Raw genomic sequence first — 23,263 nt, forward strand, 5'->3', positions numbered from 1 at the left:
AGACCAGCGACGTTTTAGAATGCACGCCTACCATCCCCACACAAGTCAAAATGGCAGCTCCCGTATCCCATCAATACTGACGAAGATCTCCACTGCCCTCTCACAGATTTCACACCGGAGTCCAGACAACCCCACAGTGCCTCTCATTAACACACTCAGCTATGTTTCGATTCCTTTCGATTTGCAGAGAAAAACACTCAGGCTGCCTATCCCCCCCACCCCCCCGGCCTTTCTAGTGTCTCTAAGTCTTCCGGTTAACCTTTTTTCTCATCTAGGAAAAAAATCAAGTCAGCCAAGATTTTACTTCTGCTTTCTAGCTCCAAAGGGTCAGGACTTGACCATCAAGTACATTCTGATCAGCACAGCTGTTGGCAGAGAAACTGGTTCCCGTCTTACCTCCCACAGTGTCTTGTAGCCCAGCTGCTTCTGTTGGGAAGTTGTTTATTTCTCGTTTCCCTTTCATATCCCTGACCTTATTTTTTTTTTCCTCCTTAAGAAGTTGTGCAGTGTTTGGTGTCACGGTGATGAACGAGATGTGAGGGTATGAGCTGAACGGAGGCTGCAGCATGTGGAATGTGGGCGGGGGGGCGATACGCCGCATAACGGGGGCGCAGGAGGAGGGAACGTGGAATTCTGAAAGGATGAGTTGGCTGACAGCCCATGTTTATAGGATCAGCGACGAATACTGATGAGAGAGAGAAGGGAGGCAAGCGAGGAAGATGGCATTATAAATCTCAATTGCACAGTTTTCGTGCACCGGGTAAACAAATGAAATAAAGTTCAAATGCTGTTCATGGCAAATTTATCACACAATGGAACCATGATATGCTCAGCCATTCCGCATGGCAGTGGGTAAACTCGGATCTAAACTATGAACTGCAGCGCTGGCAGGGACATTCTAAGAAATATTATGCCCTTCTAAGCCCATTGACTTCGGTGGGTGTATCAAGTATCACAATAAGAATTTATGGACTGCTCTTACATACAGTTTCACTAACCTAACTTGTTTCCAATAACTGGTGCTCCGAGGTACTTTTTGGTTTCAAAAAGTTGGGTTTTTTAAAAATTAATTATCAATTATTACTATTTTAAGGTCTTTTTTTAAGGTTCAAGGTATGCAAAATAATTAATCAACAATATCTTTAGCAATGAATTCCACAATTTATTTATCATTATAAAGATTCCCGTTCAGATAGCTCCAATTGATTATGAACATGTCAGAGGAAAACGTGGTTTGGTAAATGCAACTGCAAATGTAAATGAACTCCATGCACAGACACGAAAATGCCTCTTGCTCTCCCCCCCCTTTGAGGTGACAAAACATATCCCGGAACGCACAGTCACTCCACATTGAACCGTGTAGAGAAAACATCTTACTGTGACATTCCTCTGAAGATGCCAGTCATAGATGCGGGCGAAATGTTAGAAACAAAAGCTACCAGGCCGCCATGGGTTATTTAGCATCCTACACCTGTGTTTATTGGCCAATGAGGAAGAGGCCTGAACAACAACACAGAAGACGCATAAGTAGTCACATATCATTACAGTCTTAATGTAAAGAACATCTGCAGAATGCTTTGGTATTCAAACTTGAATGTTTAAAAACAAAGTGGTTAAAACAAAATAAAACAAAACAGCTTGTTGTGTAACAATTTCAGGAAGATGCCTCAAAACTATATCCTAATTCTCACTCAAATAGTAAACTTCTACCTGTACTTTACCATTTATGATGACAGATGGGAGCTCATTGTGAATGCATGCTTCTCCGTACAAAAAGTACCACTACAGGGAAAGTTAACACATCAGGGAGAAGGGTTCTAGCCTAGTCTTCACCAAAAAAAAATCATTTTTATTTAAAAAATCTCTCTGTGTCTGTATGTGTGTCCCCCATGTAGAAGATCATTAAAAAATGAATACTGTGTCTGCTGTCTGAAGTCATAAATCCCAAGTGGAAGAATTAGCCTCAGACAGCCCTCAGAACATAACACCTCTCTAAGGCCCTTTCCGCACGGGCCAAATACAGCGCCCTGGGGATGGCAAAAACGCTGTCCCCAGGGAGCTGTTCACATGGGGGGGGCACAGCTGCTTCACAGCCGTGCCGCCCTCGCTCCTCCCTGGTGGCACGAAGCCGCCATTTTCCCACCTCACTCCCTGAGTGAGGTTGTTGGAAAACAGCAGCTTCCAGTCGCTGCCGTGCGAACAGCAGCGGCTGGAAGGCGCCATCCCACTCCCCTTTGCCCGATCAACCTACCTTCTCTGTGACCGTCTGGCGCGTTGCGGAGGCCTGGGGACATGCCCCCTGCCCTGTGACTCTGGAGCGGTCACACAGGGCAGGGGAGGCATGTCCCCTGGCCTCAGCGACGCGCTGGACAGTCACAGAGAAGGTAGGTTGATCAGACGACGGCGCTCTGCGACGCCGTCTTCCCTTTCGTTACCAGGACCATTCACACGTCTTCCCTTTCGTTACCGGGACCGTTCCTTTAGTTACTGGGACCGTTCACCATTTCCGCACAGCCACGCTGGGGGTTGGGTCGGCGTCATGTATGCTCACCTAACACCCAGCATGGCCGTGCAGAAATGGCCTAAATCTCATTACCACTTGCTGTTATTGTACAGAAGGACTTCTCAAAGGCCTTGCCTAAATTACTTGTATTATTTGTGATAGGACCAGCATGGTGTAGTGGTTGAGAACAGTGGACTGTAGTCAGGAGAACCAGATTTGATTCCCCATTCCTCCGCATGAGTGGTGAACCAAATTTGAACCAAACCAACTCCGCATGAGTGGTGAACCCACTCCTACATTCCTGTTGGGTGACCTTGGGCTAGCCACAGTTCTCCCAGAACTCTCTCAGCCTTACCTACCTCACAAGGTGTCTGTTGTAGAGAAAGGAAGAGAAAGAGTTTGTAGGCTGCCTTGAGTCATTTAACAGGAGAGAAAGCCAGTGTACTCATCCAAACTCTTTTTTTTAGGAGGGACGAATGTCGATTCTAAGGTAATCAGGGCTAAAAACGTATCGCCATGTTGAGCGTGATTTTCATTGACTATTTTAATCTAACTGAGATTAAGATAGAAACTTTCACTATGAATCTTATTGTTCGCTGATGAATGTTCAATTGAGTGAGGTGCTTCCTTGGAGCAAAGGATGGTATTTTCAGACTCTCGAACGTGGAAATAACAGAGAAAGTCCAAAAGCAGTTTATTCCAGGTAATACGAAGAGTTACAATGTAAAGGAGGATCTGAGTTAGAGAGCTCAGATCCAGGACCTACATCCTTTAACCCCCCCCTGCCCCCGTTTCGCCCCACACCAAATGTCTACTACCAGAGGTGGGATCCAGCAGGTTCTCACAGGTTCCTGAGAGTAGGTTACTAATTATTGGTGTGTGCCAAGAGGGAGTTACTAATTGGTGATTTTGCCACATGATTTTTGCCTTAGTTATGCCCCTGCTCTCAGCAGTAGCATGCAGAACTTGAAGCAGTCTAGCAGGAGGTACACCGGCGTGCGTGGCAGCCTGCGCCTGCGTGCATTCGTTTCCCACCCAAGGACTGGTGCAGCAGCTGTGTCCTTGCCACAGCCCCAGCCAGGAATGCCCCGCCCCCAGAATGCCCGGCCACGCCCCCGTCATGCCCCGCCCAGACCCATTGGCGCTACGCCACAGTTTGAATCCCACCACCATGGGAACCTGTTACTAAAATTTTTGGATCCCACCACTGTCTACTACAGTTCCTACTACTGTTACTCTACAGAGCTTCAAAGGACCTGGGAACCTTTCACACCTCTTTGAAGGTAGGCTGGCGCCAGGAAATTGCCAGGAAGGGAAGAGGGAAACAGAGAAACATTTATAATTCACACACAGCAAGACATCAAGGCACTGACAGGCATGGTCCTGACAGGTGTACTCTCCTGTGGACCTGTATCTCAGTGAGGAAGACCACATTCTTTGAATCAATGTTGCAAGGAGCCTAAATGTGTGGCCTGATTTTTGAGCCAGAGACAGAAGCTCAGTCTTCCAGGCCAATAGGAAGGGAAGTGGTCCTCAGCCAGACTGATTGGGTGGGGCTGAGAGAGCTCCGAGAAGCTGTGACTAGCCCAAGGTCACCCAGCTGGCATGTGTGGGAGTGCACAGGCTAATCTGAATTCCCCAGATAAGCCTCCACAGCTCAGGCGACAGAGCTGGGAATCAAACCCGGTTCCTCCAGATTAGATACATGAGCTCTTAACCTCCTATGCTCAAGAAAGGCATCAGCAGCAAAAGACACAGGGAAATACAAAGATAGGAATTAAACTGGGTCAGGAAGGGGCGCAGGGTTTGATAATGCAGAAAGTCGGGATTATAGGTCAGAGACTATGTCACAAATCAGTTCACAGAATGCTCCTCGCCCTTCGGAGGGACAAGCCGCAACTTGTTATGCAACAATAATTGTGCAAGAAAAATAAGCAACAATGATCATCATAGTAATACTGCATTGCAAAAATCAACATGTCAATGGAGGGAAATACAGGCTTTTACATATGAATAAGAATGCTGTCAATCATGGTGTCAAGAAAGGATAGTGTAGAATCACCATGCATCTCACTTTATGTGTGGAGAATAAAGAACAAAAGACACAAGTAGTCTTGAGAAGCAGTATAGTACAGTGGTTAAGACTAGACTAGGATGTTCAAATCCCATGGAAGCTTTCTGGGTGACCTGGGGTCAGTCCCACACTCCCAGCCTACCCTACCTTTCAGAGTTGTTGTGAGGATAAAATGGTAGCGAAGAGCACAACATAAGCTGCTTTGGATCCCCATTGGAGAGAAAGGAATGAATAAATAAATAAATGCAGAGACCTACAGTGTATGCAATCCTCAAGTATATGCAATTAAAACTGAAGTCATATTGATTTCCACTATTAAAAATAATAATCTTGGACTGCAGCGTACCCTCTCCACTTAGTACCCCCACATGCAACTATTCCAGTGCTCACGCAGAAGTGCATGCAACGAGAGACTTTCTCCTCCAAGGCTCCAGTGCATTTAGGCAATTATCTGGAGGTGTGTCAGCAATAATTGTATTGCTGCAGCTAATCACGTTTTGCCCTGCAAGAATAGAAAAATGTCCCAAAAAAGCACATGTAAGCCATTTTGAGCTCTTGGATATGTATAGTCCTCTTTATAGGCTAACAAAGACACTGGGCTGTCCCACATTTTGCTATCTGGCGCCATATCGTGTCTCTATGAATATGAAATGTCAAAGCAAAATAGTACAGCACAGAGACCTGAAATTTGAAATTTCAGTGAGAGAGAAATAAGAATGCATGTTTAACTTTCCGACTAAAATCAATGGGACCTAAAGCTGGATCCCAATTTCAGTTTGAGCTGATACAGTTTAATGGCATTGCTTGGTGTATACCTTTCCAAACTTTACATTTGCCCCATGGTAATGTCTGTATTTCACAAAGAAAAGGACCATTTCCATCCTAGAAAAAAAGGCAAATTTTTACTTCGGAAACTGTCATTACAATTTCCACATCTATTGTTATTTCTAATTCCAAGGCTCTGAATACTTTACTAAATAGCTTTCTCTTTCCTGGCCATGAAGGGAGTGATAAATTTTATCGCCAAGGTCTACATATTGTCTAAGCCATGAAGCAAATATTTTATTTATGAAAACAAAACAAAAAAGACAAGTAGCTATTGCCATTTCTCCAGTAGAAGAAAAGAAAAAGAGTTTGGATTTATACTCCTGTAAGGAGTCTCAAAGTGGCTGACGAGCTCCTTTCCCTTCCTCTCCCCACGGCAGACACTTCGTGAGGCATGTGATGCTGAGAGAGTTCTGAGAGAACTGTGACTGGCCCAAAATCACCCAGCAGGCTCCATATGGAGGAGTGGAGAAACGAATCCGGTCTGCCGCTCATGAGGAGGAGTGGGGAATCAAACCTGGGTCTCCAGATAAGAGTCCACGGCTCTTAACCACTACACCATGCCGGCTCTCTCTGTCTTAATTACAATGGGGTGAACGGGGGAGGGGTTTTTTTCTTACTATACATTTATACAAAGATGGAGGGGATTTATTAATTATTATTAATTATTGGAACTTAGTCAAACCAAACGGGAATGTTTATTTGGACATACTGAAATGTTTACAGATAACTGCAGATAGACTCTGGCTGGTGTTTATGTGAGGTCTGTTTATCACAGTGGTGGCGAACCGATGGCACGGGTGCCAGAGGTGGCACTCAGAGCCCTCTCTGTGGGCATGCGGGCACAGAGTTCGTCATGGGGGGGGGCGGAAAATCGCCCCGCCACACACACACATCTAGGCTGAGCTGGCCACTGGACATGACGTGTAGGTAATCCTGTTAAGTGCTATTAAACCCCACTGATTTTCATGGGAAGAACTAAAGTGCAATCCTTTACCTGGGAGTAAGCTCGGTTGCTGGCAATGGGGCTTGCTTCTAAGCCCTCCTAGTGTCATGATTCACCCATTCGAAGAGTTGCATGGTTGCTTCAAAGCCACCAATCACCACCAATCTTACTCCCAAGTAATGTGTGCCTTGGAGCCAACCGTTTTTTCTAAATAAAAACCTCAGTATTCAGGTTAAATTGCCGTGTTGGCACTTCGCGATAAATAAGTGGGTTTTGGGTTGCAGTTTGGGCACTCGGCCTCGAAAAGGTTCACCGTCACTGGTTTATCATCTGCTTGTCGCAATCTTCTCTGGTCTCTGGCCTTGTTATTTGTAGTCTCTTTTTGGATGTGGCACACTCCTGCGACTGGACTGAAGACCGATGTTACATTATACAAGGATCTCAATTACAATCCCTTTATGTGAAAAAAATGAGTCCCTGAATACGTGTGACAACAGTTATCCAATAAAGTAGCTGAAAATACTACACATTCAATATTGCATTTATATGTGTGTGTGTGCTGAGGGGTGAGGTTGCCAGATCCAGGTTGGGAACACCTGGAGAGTTGGGGGTGGAGCCTGGGGAGGGGAGGGACCTCAGTGGGGCACAAGGCCACAAAGTCCACCCTCCAGAGCAGCCATTTTCTTTAGGGGAACCGAGCTCAGTAGTCTGGAGAAGAGCTGTAATTCTGAGGGATCGCCAGGTTTCCCCTGAGGGTTGGCATCCCTACAGAAATTGTATGTTTTCACTGCATGCATTTGGTGCTAATGACTGGTTTGGATGTAACACAGATGGACAGTCTCTATTCTTTCCCCTCACACTGGTTGGCATTCAGTGCCTGCGTTGTGAAGAACTAACTGCTGGTGTCAAACAGTATGCTTAAATTACAGAGTGTTTTGGGGAGGGAATCGTGATCTGCATTTGAAGAACTTCACAACTGAATACAAAGCCACTGACTTCAACATAATCAGGAGGGTGCAACTGTGCTTCGGATGCCACTGCTAGACACCTACGACAAAGTAGGAAAAGGAGACTAGATCCTAGTAGTTTCTAAAACGCAGTGGGACGGCATACTTCAAATCTCCACTCCTCTCACTGGGCCAAACTTACTCAACCTTTAGATCTTAAAATTAACTCTTAACATACAATTTAAATCTGCATTTATATGTTCTTTTTTAAAAACATTGTGCTTTATGAAAGGTTGGAAGCCCCCCTGAGCCCACAAAAGGAAAGACACCATAGAAATCCCATCTAGATATATAAAAAGCTAACAGTGTATTTGTTGATGATAGTATACCTCAGTAACTGCTGGGCCAATTCCTCTGAAAGTTCCCAGCCACTATAGTCAGCCAGGTGAGAGTGTTTTTAGATGTTCACATACCTGAAATTTCACACCTGGCCCAGGTAAAACACCTTTTTCCTGGTGCTCCATGGTGAAGGACATGCAGCTGCCTGTGTGTAACGGTCACCCTTAGAATGTTGGTGCTGCTTAGAATGTTCGCTTAGAGGGCCAGATATGAGCAGTGGAAACAGTACATAGGCAGTAACTCAAGTGGAAGTGAAACACATACACACACATACACAAAAGGGAGAGGGAAGGGAGGGAGGGAGGGGTGGCATGCAAGGGAAGAGAGGGAGGGAGAGGGAAGGGATGGAGGGGGAGGCATGCAAGGGAGGGGAAGCAGGGAGCCCAGCATCTGGATATGACCCACCCACCATAGCGGAGGGAAAGGGAAGGGAGGGAGGGGGGTGGCATGCAAGGGAAGAGAAGTGAGGGAGGGAAGAGAGTGAGGGGCGACATGCAAGGGAAGGGAGGGAGGGGCCAGGCACCCTAGATTCCCTGAATGCTGCAGTTTAAAAAAATCAGGCACGCATGACTCTGGAGTAAGCTCGGTACAGCAACCGTGACATACTTGGAATGGCTGCATCGTGCCCCTCAGAGGGTTTCCTCAGAAGCGACACCCATTGCCACCAACCAAATTTACTCCCAGGTAAAGGATCATGACCAGCCTGCCTAGATGTGTGGGAGGTGTGCCTTTCCATTCCCCACCCCCAGGAATGCGGACACACACATCAATGACATCACACAGTATCAGGCTGCGTGTTTGCATGAGCACGTACTGCTGATCTCTGCAATTGATTTGCTGCAACTGTTCCTTTCCCATTTCACCACAATAAGCCACAGCAACGCGTGGCCAGGCCCTGCTAGTAATAAAAATATAAGATGGTTATGAACAGAAAAGGTGTTGGGGGAGTCTGAGTGTACCATTCTGAGCTTCTCAGAGAAGGAAAATGGATACGTTTATACATAGATCAACAGCTGTCCCTAACCCACAGACTGCCCGTGATGGAATGAGCTCAGTTGGGTGATACTGACATAAGTCAAGTCTGCTACAGTGTGAATCTTATCCCAGGACGCAGATGGCTGACATGCCAAAAGAACTGAGCTCTCAGATTATTATCTTCCTTCATCCGCTTGTTCTCTTGATATACTTCCATGAATCCTTTCTAAGAGTGAAAAATAATATACCAGAAAACTACGAGGGCCCAGGACAGTTAAAACGGCAACATGATCTACTGATAATGAAGAGTGACGATTTCCTACCCTATTTGCATGTACAATATGCCAGGTGCATCCCTGAAGAGGAATTTGGAAGATTTACAGTTTCTGAAATGGGACAGAAATACCATCTCCTCGCCAGCTTGTATCTAATGATGTCAAAGTGATTTGCAGACATCACAAAGTACTTGTAAATTACAGCTGTGATATATTGGCTCTACCAAATGGTGAACATAGAGAAAGGTCAAATGATTCACCTAATATCTGTCATAATTCCAGAGAAGAATTTGGGACGCTTAATTCTCAATACAAGCCAGGTTTGGTCACTGTTCTCTGTATAATGCAATACATCATTATCGACTCTATTACATTTGCTTCGACTAATGGCATTTTCTCCTCCCTGTAGAGAAGAGATTATAATTGCAGCACGGGGCACTAGCACAACAAAAAAGAGATTATATATCACCAATTAGAGCTCTTGTAATCATTTTCGGCACCAGTCTATTAAACTACTGCTTCCCTCCCCAGAAAGGAGGGAATGGAAGAGAAAACAATACATGAATGAATGCAGGTGAATAAATCAAAAGAATAATGGAAAACCAAGGAAGGGATTCGCAAGGAACAGCAGACAAACAATACAGATAGCAGCTATTTTCTTCAAGAGGATGGAGTTCATTTATATTGCCAGTCAGTTGGAGGTAGATATAGTTCCCCACATCTAACCTTCTCTACATATCTGTACAAAAGTTAGTTCCCAACTTTCTGTTATTTTCAAGCATAAAGATGTATAAGAACTTATTGCAAGAAGGTGCAGATGTAGTTTCTTTTAATGGCTGGTTAGCATTTACTGTAATTAAAAGTTCAGGCCGGAACAGACTTACAGCTGCTGAAGTCTGTTGATTTTGAAAGATATAACTCTGCTTAAGATTTCACAGTAATGTTAGTGTGTATGTTTTTCTTAATTGATCTTCTGTTGGAGGGGGTTGAGGTGGGGGGAGATGCATGCTTTTAAGACTGACTCCTTTATAAAAAAAACCTCTGCAGTCAGCAAGAATCAGGTGATATATTTGCACTGGCCCTAGGTGATAGATGATGAAAACACATAGGAAGAATAAAATCTGTTCATGTGATAATAAGGTGGAGGAGAGTGGGTGTTGCAGGCCACCAGTAAATCAGTTAAATTTCTTCCATTTTGACACACATAAATAGACAGTTCTGAAGGCTTTCGACACATGTAGCATAGGGGGATACATTCAGAGGTGGGATCCAGCAGGTTCTCACCAGTTCCCAAGAGTGGGTTACTAATTATTTGTGTGTGCCAAGAGGGGGTTACTAATTGGGTCTGCTTTTCCGTTAGAAATTCCATTAGGTCCAAAAATCATAAAGTCCTGTTGTTTCCTATGTGGCTGGTTAGCAAAGGTAGAAAATGGGATAATTCTCCCTGTTGGGCTGTTTTAAAAGCATGTTTTAGAAATATGGTAAAGTTCCTTGTTTAAGGAAAGTATCCTTCTTTGGATTTCTAGAAACAAAATTAAGTCTTTGAAAGTATTAAGTATTTGACAGGCAGTCAATTAGAGAAGTAGTTGTTTCTGTTGGCAGTAGATTATAGGACTTGCTATAATGAGTTTAAATTATGGACAGAAAGATACCAGCTGGAAATTAGGAACTATGTTTTTTGCAGTAACAGAGAAATTATTAATGCCCCACCCCTGAAATGCCCGGCCATGCCCCCGTTGTGCCCCGCCCAGCCCCATTGGCGCTACGCCACTGTTTGAATCCCACCACCATGGGAACCTGTTACTAAAATTTTTGGATCCCACCACTGGATACATTTGCCAAATCATATTTATGCTCCACTTTTCTCCCTGGTGGAAACCCACAGCAACTTCAGCATCGTACTTCTCCATTTCATTTTCACAACAGCAGCCCTCTGAGGTCATTTAGAGACCTTTTGTGGCATGGTGAGAATTTGAGCCTGGATCTCCCAAATCCTTGCCTGACATGCTAACCAGTGCTGTACCACACTGGCTCTGCAGCAGAAAAGTAGACACCAGAATATAATTATCTGCTTTTTCTGGGTTTTCCAGTTACCCATTAAAAACAAAACAAAAAAATCAAACAAGTGTATTTGGAAAAGCCCAATATGCCTGGTTCCAGGAAAACCAAATGGCGTTTGGCTTTTTCAGCTTTTTAATCTCTCCCCACACCCAGCCACCATTTCCCAAGTGGAGGGTGGGCGGGGGGAAAGAAAGGAAACTCCATGCTGTGCTGGGCAAGCTCAGAGTGGTATGAAGTTCTCTTCCCTGCCAACACTGTTCAAGCCCTCCTTCTGTTTCCCAAGCCCAAATGGTGATGTGGGCGTGGGATGTGTGGGGAAGAACTGGAAGAATTCAGATTTTTTTAACTTGAAATTTTGTTGTAACAGCTAGATAAAGTTGATGGGCATCAATTTTATTCGGCTTTACCAAAAATTTCTGGGTTGAAAGAACCTGAACCCGAAATTTCCCAAGCACAAGACTGTTATGCTCATTTCTGGATATAATAATGGATTTCTGTTAGCCGTGGTTAACAAAATTGGCTAACAGAGCCATTAAGGAAGCCCATTTACTACTTGATGTTAGACAAAATGTTAAACAAGATCACCACAAAGATGATGGAACTAAGAGCACAAAAACATAACCCAAGGAAACATATCATGGATTAGTTATGACACATCTCACCATTCTTTTGCAACATCTACAGTGGGCCTGCTAGTAAAAACCAGAGAACCTTCACCCAGGAGGCCCCCAGCTGATAGTTGTGGGCCTCTTTTGAAACAGGGTGAAGCCTCGTGTTGCCAGCTGTGGCCTGGGAAATTCACGGAGATTTGTGGTAGGTTCCTGTGAAAGGGCGGGAGCAGTTTGGGGAACGATTTCGCCCACGATCTATGGCAGTGGTTCTCAACCTTCCTAATGCTGTGACCCTTTAATACAGTTCCTCATGTTGTGGTGACCCCCAACCTTAACATTTATCCATTTTACAGATGGAGAACACTGATGCAGAGAGTCTTAGGTGAGCCCTGTGAAAGGGTCGTTCGACCCCAAAGGGGTCCCGACCCCCAGGTTGAGAACCACTGATCTATGGTATACTGTAAAGTCTGCTCTCTGATCCTGCCTGTTTCTCTGGTGGAGCTGATCTCTTTTGTCTGAAGATCAGTTGTAATGCCATGGCCCTGATATGGACAGGGCCTTTGCCCTGTGCCTATCAGGCCTTTCCGCACAGGCACAAAAATGTTTTGAGGCAGGAAATAAAACGTTTTCTCTGTAGAATTCCCCCCTTCCACACACACACACACTTTGGTTCCCAAAACATTTTATTTGCAGTCTCAAAATGTTTTAAATGAATGCTCTTTTAAAATGATTCTTAAGTTAAAATGTTTTTTTAAAAATGTCTTCATTTGCCTGTGCAGTCCCTTCCAGACATTTCCCATGTTTCTTTCCTTCTCTACACTTCCTCATTGACACCATTTTCTCTGCTCACTTTTTGTCCCTCGCCTATTTCTTCCCTGCATGTATTTCCTGGTTTTCGTGCAGGATTGTTTATTTGGGGAGGGGGGTAACGATCAAAGATTGGACTATAGAAGACAGTGAAGCTGTGAAGCATGGAAGCAATTGTTTGAACAACATAATCAAAACACAATGGAGAAAACACAAAATGGTGACCAGGAATCATTTTGGAGAAGGTGAGCGTGGACATACTTTGTGGTAAAGGGGGGCGGGGGACTGAGAATATCTTAGGAACATTTTTAGGGATTTGTGCTGAAAGGACCTAGGAGAAGTCTAGGCTTCACCAAAAAGTTGACAACCCTAGAGATCATGATCCCCATCAAACCAAGTCACCAGCCTTGCATGGCAGCTGCACCTAGATCCACAACCCATGCAAAAGCTTTTTGTACACCTCCAGGTATTCCCATCTAAGTGGGCCTGCAACACAAAGGCCTTGACAAACCTCAGTTAATTTGGTTGTTGGTCTGTATGGAACGTAGCTTCGAAAATGGCAGGCAAAAAAAGGCACATTTTTGCCCTTTGCAACCCCTCGTTCTGCACATGCTCACAAACCAGTATTTGATTGGCAAAACGGGAGAGTTGCCTCACTGACGATTCCCCACTGACTGTCTACAACTGAGTTCAACCCAGTTACAGGGAAAAAGTAGTTGCTGCAGATGGTGAGACTTACTTGCACAATAAATACACCACGACGACAGGCTGGAAAAGGAATGGGCCGCAGCCCGTTTATTGAAATATCAAACATAACAGCAATAACTATATACAAAAGAGCTGGGCGGCAAACGGGTCACACATCCCATCCCATCATATGGGACTGGCGGGAAGGGAAGCCCCAGAGATAACACTCCTTGCTTCCACCCTCTTCCCGCCCATGCTGAGGAGACGGGCACCGGCTAAGCCCCAAGGCCGCACACAGCCCGTCCTCCTGCCTTGCTTGCTGGGGTGTCGGGCACCGGCTAAGCCCATGGCCGCCTACCGGCCCGACCCAACCCCACTCCCTGGGGTGTCGGGCAGCGGCCCGGCCTGCCTGCCTGCCAGCCTGCCCGCACCACCCCCCCGGCCCATAACAGGGCACAAGCCTGGGAGCCCTAGCCGGAAGGCTCGTTCTCTCCCCAGATGTGCGACACCGTTGCAAACCCGCCACGAGCTGCCCTCCCTCGCAGCTCACCGCCCAAGCTCCTCAAGCCTGAGCCTGTCCCTATCTCAACCATCGGAGGGAATGGACTGAAGCCACATGTCCAAACCCCATTGGGTCAGGCGGACGCCATCTGGCTCAAAGAAGTCTCTGTTGTCCCGGGAGATCTCGGAGTAGTCCGCCACCGCTCCCCCAAGGGAGAGGGACCACCTTGGCGGCCGCCTTTGTTGACCTTTCTGCAGGCCCTGTCCACGGCAGTGGGATCCACAGCTCCCCTCCAGTGGACCCGGGCTTGCAGCATCTCAGACCAAACCAAGGTCAGACCAGGCCTATGCCTGGCAAAGCTCTGAAGTGTGGTGGCTATCGCACACTGCAGGTCAAGGCTCCGACCTGGCAGGGAGGTCCTCCTCCCAAAATGAATGACCACAGGTCCGTGTGGCCGACTGGAAAATATATTCAATTATTTTGGGCTCCAGCTCATGCCACAGCATGTGCCCCTGCCCCATCCACACAATCCTCACGTGTGCCCCGAGTCCAAGATGTCGGCCCCAGTCCGAAGTGCAGGCGTATTCTTCAGCACGGTTGACGAGGCTGTGCCCCACGACCCACACCTGTCGATAGACAGTCTGCGGCGTCCCTGGAGGCACTGTGGAAAGAATTAACAAGTCAGGTGTGGGCGAATGTACGCCCGAAAGGCCCCGGACCGCCACCTGCCCAAAGCGCAAATGTCTTCCCGCGTCCTACCATCCTGTGCCGCGGCCGTGGCGGCTCCTATCCTGAAGGAGTGCAGGCCAAATTCAGCGGCCAGCAGCCCAGCCCGGGCCAGGCATGCCCGGAACACCGCCAGGAACTGGAACCTGGTGAGGGGGGACCCATCCTCATGCACTAAGAGCATGCCACCGACCCGTGGCCTGTGCCGGAGCCATGCGATGAGTGGAGGGATGGGGCAGGAGGCGTCGCCCGGTAGGGCTGGCATGGTGACCCAAGCACCGCGACCCTCCTGGTCGGTTTTTGAAAGAGCCAGCCACGCATAGACCATGTCCCCAGACAGGACTAGGTGCTCCCTTTGCAGCGCGGTGCTGGAAGGCCGATCCCTGGTGGGGCGACCACCCCGGGCCTGAAAGCCCCATGGTGGTGCCAGGTGGAAAGCGGCTGTGAAGAGCAAGCCATAGCGTGAAGCGCACACCTGCCGCAGCACCCCGGTGACCGCCCGGCACCTCCCCTGGTGACTGGGCTTACTGAGATCCCTCTGCCTAGGGCCGACCCTGCGCCAACCAGCCACCAGCCAGCGCACGACGAACGCCTTGGTAACGTCCGGAAAACCCGAGACCCTGCAATAGAAGGCGATGCCCGCCAGCTGCACCCCCATGGTGCGGGGTGCATCCCCTGCCCATGGAGCCAGACAAGGTACTCGAGGAGGAGGCCCGTGTCCACCCTGCCGCGGACATCCCTCCCGGTGGTCACGGCGAAGCTCACGAAGTCCCGCACGGCTCGGTCGTACTGCCTGCATGTGGCCGGTGCCAACGAGTTCAAAACACCTGTGATGACTGCCCGCTGCCAAGGTTCCAGAGGGACGCCGGCACTGTCGCCGGGAACAGCTCCGCCCCGGGGGCCAGGCGCCGAAAACGATCCACCTGCTGGCGAGATAAGGCGTCAGCAATCTCATTCTGCAAACCTGGAACGAAAGCAGCATTAAAGGAAATGTTAAAAGAGAGGCAGGTAAGAACCAAATTGCGAACCAAGCGCATGACCCGTGCCGACTTGGAGGACTGCCTGTTCCCCTCACGAACCACAGCCTGGTTATCACACCAGAAAAGCACCCTTCAATTTTGCCAAAGGTCATGCCAGACGTGCACCGCCACCAAGATGGGAAACAGCTCCAGAAAAGTGAGATCCCTGGTGATACCCTGTGAATGCCAGGCCGGGGGCCAGAGACCTTGAGCCCACCGGCCCTGAAAGTAAACCCCAAAACCAAAGGCACCGAGGCGCCAGGAGTGCACCTGCAACTCCAAGCCGGGTTCCAGAGGTGCCTGCCACAGGGAAATGCCGTTGAAGCCCCGAAGGAACGCCAGCCAGACCTGCAGATCCTCCTTCAGACCCCGGGATACCCTGATGCGGTGATCAGGGGCTTGCAGCCCGACAAGGACCTAGCCAGCCGAGAGCAGAACGCCGCCAGGCCACCACCCTGCAAGCGAAATAAAGGTGGCTCCAGTAAGGATTGGACCTGGCGAACCCTGCATGTTTTTAAATGGAGCACGGATTGCAGCAGGGTGGTGAGGGCCAGGAGCTTATCCGCAGGGAGCGAGGAGGTGCCTTGAACCGAGTCCAGGTGGATGCCCAAATAGCAGAGGGCGGTGGAGGGCCCCTCTGTCTTGTTGGGAGCCAAGGGGACCCCAGCTCAGCTGGGCAGGGCCTGGAAAGCCTGCAAAAGCAAAATCACATTCCCTGGTGCCCTGCCCACCCATGAACAACAAATCACCCAGATAATGAGTCACCCGCCCGAGGGCACCCTTCTGCTGAACGCCCATTCAAGGAACGTGTTGAAAGTCTCAAAAGCTGCACAGGCAAAAGAGCAGCCCATGGGCATGGCCTTTGTCCACAAACCAGCTGCCTTGGAAATGGATGCCCAGCAGCTCGAAGTCCAGGGGGGGGAATGGGCAGGAGCCGGAAAGCAGATTGAATGTCACATTTTGCCAGAAGGGCACCAGTGCCTGCCTGCCAAATGGAGGATATGGCCTCGTCCAGGGTGGCATACCGAACGAACAGACCTCGGGGTCTGTGAAATGATAAACGGAGTTGCCCTGGGGGTGGGAGAGGTGTTGAATTAAACGATACTCCCCCGGGGCTTTTTTGGGCACCATGCCAATTGGTGAGACCCTGAGGCTGAGGAGGGGCGGATGGCTGAAGGGGCCCGCTATGCGACCGGCCCTGATTTTCTTGGCAAGTTTGTCAGCCACCACGCCAGGGAGTTCTCGGACCGACTTTAAGTTGTCTGCCTGGTAAGCCCTGCGAGGGCCTCGGTAGGGGATTCGAAAACCAGAGGAGAAACCTTCCCCCAGCAGGCACGTGGCACGCCTGTCTGGGTAACGCTGCAGCCACACCAGCAAAGGCTGAAGGCTAACAGGTGAGGTAGCCACCCACTGCACTTGGGAAAAGTCACAATGTTTTGTGGGGGCGGGGGCACTGCTTTGACCACCGGAAACTTTTGTGTGGGCCCGGCGCCGGGAGACCGGGCCTGCCGCAAGGGGGAGCGCCCCTCCGACTTGGGGCAGCTCGCTCTGCCAAGACTGCCAGAACAGTTGGAACAAACATGCTCAAACCTGCACTTGGGCCGCTGGCAAGCGCCCCGGTTGAATTCCCAACAAAGCCCTTTTGCCCCGCCAGCCTACCGGAAAGCTCTGCGGATTTTTCGGGGAGCAGATGGCTGGAGGTCCCCTTTCATGGCCGGCTGGACGCCGATCATCCAGTTTTGCTCGTTGAGGAGATCCCAGCGCAACCGGCTCTTTTCGTACGCGTTCTTCCGGAGGGCTTCATCGTAGGCAATGGCTGCTGGCTCGCCGGCCAGCGCCCGTGCCTTCGCAGCACGTGGGACATGTGGGCCGCCAGGTGCCAGGCCCGCAGGGGGTAGGCGGCCCCGACGCAGGGCCAGGAATTCAGTGAAACCCTGCAGCCAGTTGCTAAAAGTACGCCGGCTGCCGCCGGGTCCCGCCGCTTTCTGTCCGCTTTCCCCCCCAACAAGCCATATTCGCCCTCCCGCTGGGGAAACTTGAATATATCGACATAGTACCCGTCGAGTGCCCGCTCCCGGAGCTTCCTGGGGAGGTGGGACCCAGGCGGGTTGCCGCGGGTCATCCTGAGCCGGGCTGGGAAGGGGTAAAGCCTCGCACCTCCCAAGCGCATGCGTTTTGCGCATCCAAGATGGGAGAGCGGGCACGTCGTTCCCCACTTTGGAACCAAAAAATTCCCCCCCAACCTGGGCATCGTCTGCCCTCGGAGGACTCCCACCCAAAGATGAAGAGCTGTGAGACCGCTCTGGAGTGGACCCGGGAACGCCTCGACAACCGCTTCCTCACCTCCTGCTCTCCGGTCAATGGAGGGGCCAACGGATGTGTCCACTGGATGTGGGACGCTGCTGACTGGTGGCGAGCTGGAGGGCCTCCGCCGCCCGCACTTGGAGGGGTGCCCGCCCGGGCCACGCTTTCTGGCAACCGGCTGACGTGGAGGGCTCCGGGGCTCCCCTGCACTCCAGCGGGGACCAGTAATTCCGCTGGCCACACCGCCCGAGGGCCTCGCGATGAGGTGCATCAGCATTATCCGCTAAGTTGCATACCAGGAAAGGATCCCGGTGCCAGCATCGCCCGGCCGGCCTAGTAGAGGCTACGGGAGAGCCCTCCCCCGCCCGGGAAAGGGGTGCTCCACTGGAGCCAGCTGGCCTGCCCCGCCAATGGGGGGGGACAGACTCAAAGCCGCAGCCGCCAGCGTCGCTGCGCAATCCGCCCGACCACCCGAGGCCAGCCTTCCGGAGACCCTCGGGCCGGGTTCAAGCTGGGCCTCCAAACCCTATTTAAGAGGGCTCGAGCTCTGCCAGAAGGTTCCTTGCTCTTGGCATCTCGCTTTGCAGGACCCATGCGCGCGCGAGACCGGGTCCGCTGCCACCAGCAAGGAGAAAGAAGGGAATAAAACCGTGAGAACAAGCAAGGTGGAGGAAAAGTCCGGAAAAAAGGAAAGAAAGGCAAGTTTAGAGGCCGCAACCAGTCTCCCCTTCCAGGCCTTGTATGCAGACGCCAACCACACCACCATGCAGCTTAACGCTGGGTCTCGCCGCCAGGAAGGGCGCAGACTGGGAGAGGCGTCTATATATACCCAGGCTCCTCCCGCCAAAGCGGCTGGGAGCCAATCAATGCACCCGGTTCTGCAGCATGCAATTCCTACCTTGCAACCCCTTATTTTGCTGCGCTGCTCACCCCAGCAGCAATGGCTGCCCCTGGTTATTCAGGTGCATCTTATTACTTCATAACTGCAATCTGATATTCCAGTTCTGAGGGGGACAAAACTGGGACAGAACAAGGTGGTAGTGGGGAGTTGCTGGGTTGAACCTAGTACTAAACTGAGTTGACTCTGCCAGTGGGGAATCACCCCTGGTGTGGGTCTAGATTGGTTTAGATTGTTCACTTATCTGTAGGGTTGTCAGCCTCCAGGTGGAAGCTGGGGATTCCCTGGAATTACAGCTCATCTCTAGACTACAGGGATTAATTTCGCTGGAAGAAACAGCTGCTTTGGAGGGTGGACTCTGAGACATTGTGCCCCTCTGAGGTCCCTGTCCTCACCAAGATCCATCCCCAAAACCTTCAGGAGTTTTCAGACTTGGATCTGGTAACTTTACCCACCCACCGCCCACCGGTGGCCAGAAGAGATCTGGCAACTCCACCTGTCTGTAACTGCAGTTCATTGACTCAAATGAACATGCCCGATCTCGTCTGATCTTGGAAGCTAAGCAGGGTCGGGCCTGGTTAGTACTTGGATGGGAGACCGCCTGGGAATACCGGGTGCTGTAGACTCAAAGCCCTGCATTTTTAAATCTTTTTTATTATTAATTTTAACATTGTATGTCATCTTCAGCTCTTTGGGGACAGGAAGATTCACCTGCACAAACACAAACGTTAGAATACAGTCCTCCCCATGCCACTCAAAGAAATATATATATTTCACCCTCTAATTAGCCCTATTGGACTGCATTCATTTCTGTTTAATAAATAGGAACCTATGCCAAGTGTCACTTGTCCAAGGCCATCCAGAGCATGGATGTGAGAGGCCGGTCCCATTGCAAACTGCAATCCACCGGGCCGTGCGGCTTTCCATCATTCCTTGTCAGTGCTGTGTTTAAACTTGGCCTTCTTCCCCATCCGTATATTCGCACACCCACTTACTCTCAAACGCTACTTCCCTTTGATCCCGCATTCTCTGTGTCTATATACTTTTTCTCCCCTTAACAGGTTTGTCTGATTTGGGTTCATATGTTAGACACTCGTGAAAAGAAGACATTATTAACACTTGAACTTGATTTTAAGAAGGAGAACGGCACCCCCATTCGACCTTTTCTGCGCTGATGTGATCCCATTCTGCTAAAGTTAATTTAATAAGTGCTAGATTAAACACTCCCCCCCCCCCCGCCAAGGCTCCAGTTCAGGGAGACCGCTGTTCTCCTACGACAGCTGACACCACCAGCTAATAGAACTGTGTGAAGAATACAATAGGGTTTTTTTCTCACTGTAAGAATGCAACAATGGAATGAAACATTACACAGAAATGAAAATCCTTATCTTGGACCACATCGCTGGAATTTAATTTTTAAAATGGCCGGCTAGAAGCCTTCCCCTCTTCAAGGAATGGTTTACGTGTTGAACGTTCATGGACTGATGCCTCAAATGATGATGAACATTATGAATCAGATACCAAAGATGGATACCATAGAAATGGCCACTCAGAAGCAGAATGTGTTCAGTGGAGATGGTTCACAGTGTAGGCAGGACACAATAAAGCATTACAGCATGTGACATTCTGTGCCAATCTATCTCCATGTTTGAATCCCAGTGAAGATCGTTCAAATCTAGTATGTCAGTCGCTGTAATGACAGGATACTTCTCACTCTTTATTTATTTACAATTTTTTATCCTGTCTTTCCACCAAAGAACTCAGAGTGGTGCACAGAGTCCTCTCCTTCATTTTATCTTGACAGTGGCCCTGTGAGGTAGGCTGGGCTAGGAGAGAGTGGGTTAGATCCACCCAGCTTCTTCACTCAATCTAATCTAATTGTGTTTCTTACTGTAGCTCTCAACTCAAATGGGTTTTGTCCATGACCACTGGATTTTTGGTGATCTACTCTAAGGAGACCTCTGAGAGCCAGTGTGGTGTTGTAGCGGTTAAGGGAAAACCAGGTCCAGATCCCCACTTGTTCCATTGAAGCTTGTAGGGTGACCTCAGCCAGTCACACACTGTCAGTTCTGATCCTGGCTGCTATCTATATGGAAGATCTCCAAAGAATGCCAAGGTCATGACACAGAGACAAGCAATGGCAAACCACCTCTGAAGACTCTTGCCTGGAAAACCCTACAGCAAGGGTGTCAAACTCACGGCCCTCCAGATGTTCATGAACTACAATTCCCATCAGTCCCTCCCAACGTGAGCATTGGCTATACTGGCAAGGGCTGATGGGAATTGTAGTTCATGAACATCTGGAGGGCTGCGAGTTTGACACCTGTGCCCTACAGGATCACCCCTGTGACTTGATGGGGGAAAAGGAGAGACCTCATCTTCTTTTCAACAATGAAAAAATTGGTCAGCTCCAGTCCTGTGATGGGCCCGAGATCACCAAGTGAGCTTCATGGAAGAGAGGAGATCTGAACCTCGAATCTCCCAATTGCTGTTCATTGGACTCTTATCACACCAGCTCACGTTGTCAGGGAGTTCATCTGATTTTTTTTTTCTCTCAATGTCTTAAGTTTCCAAACTACCTCAGTCATGAAGTGGAACCAAAGTATTATGATCCCTCTCTTTATTCCAATTGTTCCGTTATTCCTTCAGTCACTTCTTTTATTGTTGAGTTTTGTACCAGTCCCTTCAATTAATGTGGATTTAGCCCAGCCCACATGATCAAACTTCATATGCACATTAACATAATTCGGCAAAAGAGATTCTTGATATGATGGCATGTACAACTGTACTAAGATCCTCTCTGTGTGTTTTTCACCAAATTACTGCAGTGCAGGAGTCCCACAGTAAAATGTGACATAAAATAATACCTAACAATCTTTGGAGCATTGCCCTTTTAAGAAAATCATAGAGACACCCTGCCCGAGCGGCAGCTTCCCTGAAGCCGAGCCTCAGAGCCTGCGGGGAAAGGAAAAGATGAGGGAGTGAGTAAGTGAGAGGGATGATGGGCAGTGGCGACGGGCAGCGGTGGGGTGGTGGGGCAGCGGGGCGGTGGGCAGGAGCCTGCTGGGTGCCCTACATCATGGGTAGCCCCGGCTCTTCCCTGCCCCCTCCTGCTCTGGCGTTTCCTTGCTTGCAACCAAAGAAACCCCAAAAGCAGGCAAATGCTCTGGCTGGGACAGCTGTGGGGATCCGGGAGGCAGCAGGGGGGGAGTGATCCGACAGGAAGTGGGCACCCTGGCTCTTCCTTGCCCCCACCTGCTTTGGAGTTTCCTTGCTTGCAAGCAAGGAAACACCAGACAGAGCAGTCGTCTGCTTTTTAGGTTTCCTTGCTTGCAACAAGGAAACGCCAGAGTAGCCAAAAGCTGGGGCTGCTGTGGGGATCCAGGAGACGGCGGAGCGGGGGAGCGATCTGGTGTGAAGCGTGCACCCCTGCTCTTCTCTGCCCCCGCCTGCCTTGGAGTTACCACCCTAGACTTATACATGAGTCAATAAGTTTTCCCAGCTTTTGGTGGTAAAATTAGGTGTCTCGACTTATACACGGGTTGACTTATACACAAGTATATACGGTACATCTCCTAGATTGTCCCTATACTACATTTGGAAACCATCTGAACAACTTCACCAGGAATTAACAGTGCTATCTTATGCAGAGTTCTCCCATCTAAGCCCATGATCCAGTATAATTCTGTATATGAGCTTGGCAAGGAAGGAGGCGAGCTGGTGACACCACTCATCCTTGACAGCTGGAGTAGAGCTGGAGGTGATTTGTGAGAGACTTACATGCTTAATGCCAACTTGCACTGGCTTGGAGCTGTTTCTCAGGCTAACAACCTACCTCATAGGGTTGGTGTGAGGACAAAATTGGGAAAGAGAGTTGGTGGGGAGAGAGCCATGTAAGTTTTGCTGGGGGTGGGAGGTGTTTTGTGAGCTGGTGCAAAAAATCATTGTTTGGTCTTGGTGGGGGAGGGTGGCCACGGGCAGTTAAAACAAAAACAAGGTTAAGAAATGCAGTTAAAACTACTAATTTCCAGTATAAAATTTGCAACAGTTTCACAAAAGAGCACATCAGAGCTGTTCAGGAGATTGGGTATCTTATAACACTCATGCCACTGAGAACATTGCAAGAAAATGGAATTCATGTATTTCATGCATATCTTATTGTATTTAGGGCATAGAAACAGAGAATGGTCAAGTGTTTCAACCGTAGTCCTATCACATGAACAAACTCTTTTAGAACGTTCCATATTCTTAAATCTTCCCTCCAACAGAGCTGATGGCAGCACATTACATCTTGCAGTAGCCAAGGCTCTCCTCTGGGTGGGATTAATCAGCAGACGAAGATATGCGTCCATAATTCCACGCTCGCATGGGATTAATAATGTAGTCGGAGAATAGGATGTCTTGGCAGCAAGAGTCAAATTATGAAAATCAAGATCCAAGAGCCTATTCTTAACTAGTTTGAAGGCTTCCACCTTTGTGAGCATAAGGAGTGATTCCAAGGGGAGGGTGGCCACCCATGTGGGGGGGCAAACTCAGGTTTTGTCCCCAGGCTCCAGTTTGTCTAGATATGCCTTTGCCCAACATGTTTTAAATGAATCCCCTTTTAAAATGATACTCTGGCGGAAATTTTTTTTAAAGCTCCATTTGTTGTGTTGTGTGATCACATTTCCTTCGCTTCTCTGCTTCCCTGAACCTCCTCCACGC

General features: G+C 49.0%; 1 protein-coding gene across 2 annotated transcripts in view; it reads right to left on the minus strand.

The window, feature by feature from the left end:
* The window catches only part of CDH12 (cadherin 12), a 966,930-nt gene that overhangs the window by 539,049 nt on the left and 404,618 nt on the right, over positions 1 to 23,263 (minus strand). The window contains exon 1 of one of the 2 annotated variants that reach the window (XM_048507177.1): positions 397 to 531. The exons of the other annotated variant lie outside the window; for it this stretch is intronic. The gene's annotated coding sequence lies outside the window, so the exon portion shown is untranslated. Of the gene's footprint in view, positions 1 to 396; positions 532 to 23,263 lie in introns of those variants that run through there. 2 annotated transcript variants of the gene reach the window in all.

The sequence above is a fragment of the Sphaerodactylus townsendi genome, linkage group LG09 (genome assembly GCF_021028975.2).
Source record: "Sphaerodactylus townsendi isolate TG3544 linkage group LG09, MPM_Stown_v2.3, whole genome shotgun sequence".
In the NCBI taxonomy this organism is placed as follows: domain Eukaryota; kingdom Metazoa; phylum Chordata; class Lepidosauria; order Squamata; family Sphaerodactylidae; genus Sphaerodactylus; species Sphaerodactylus townsendi.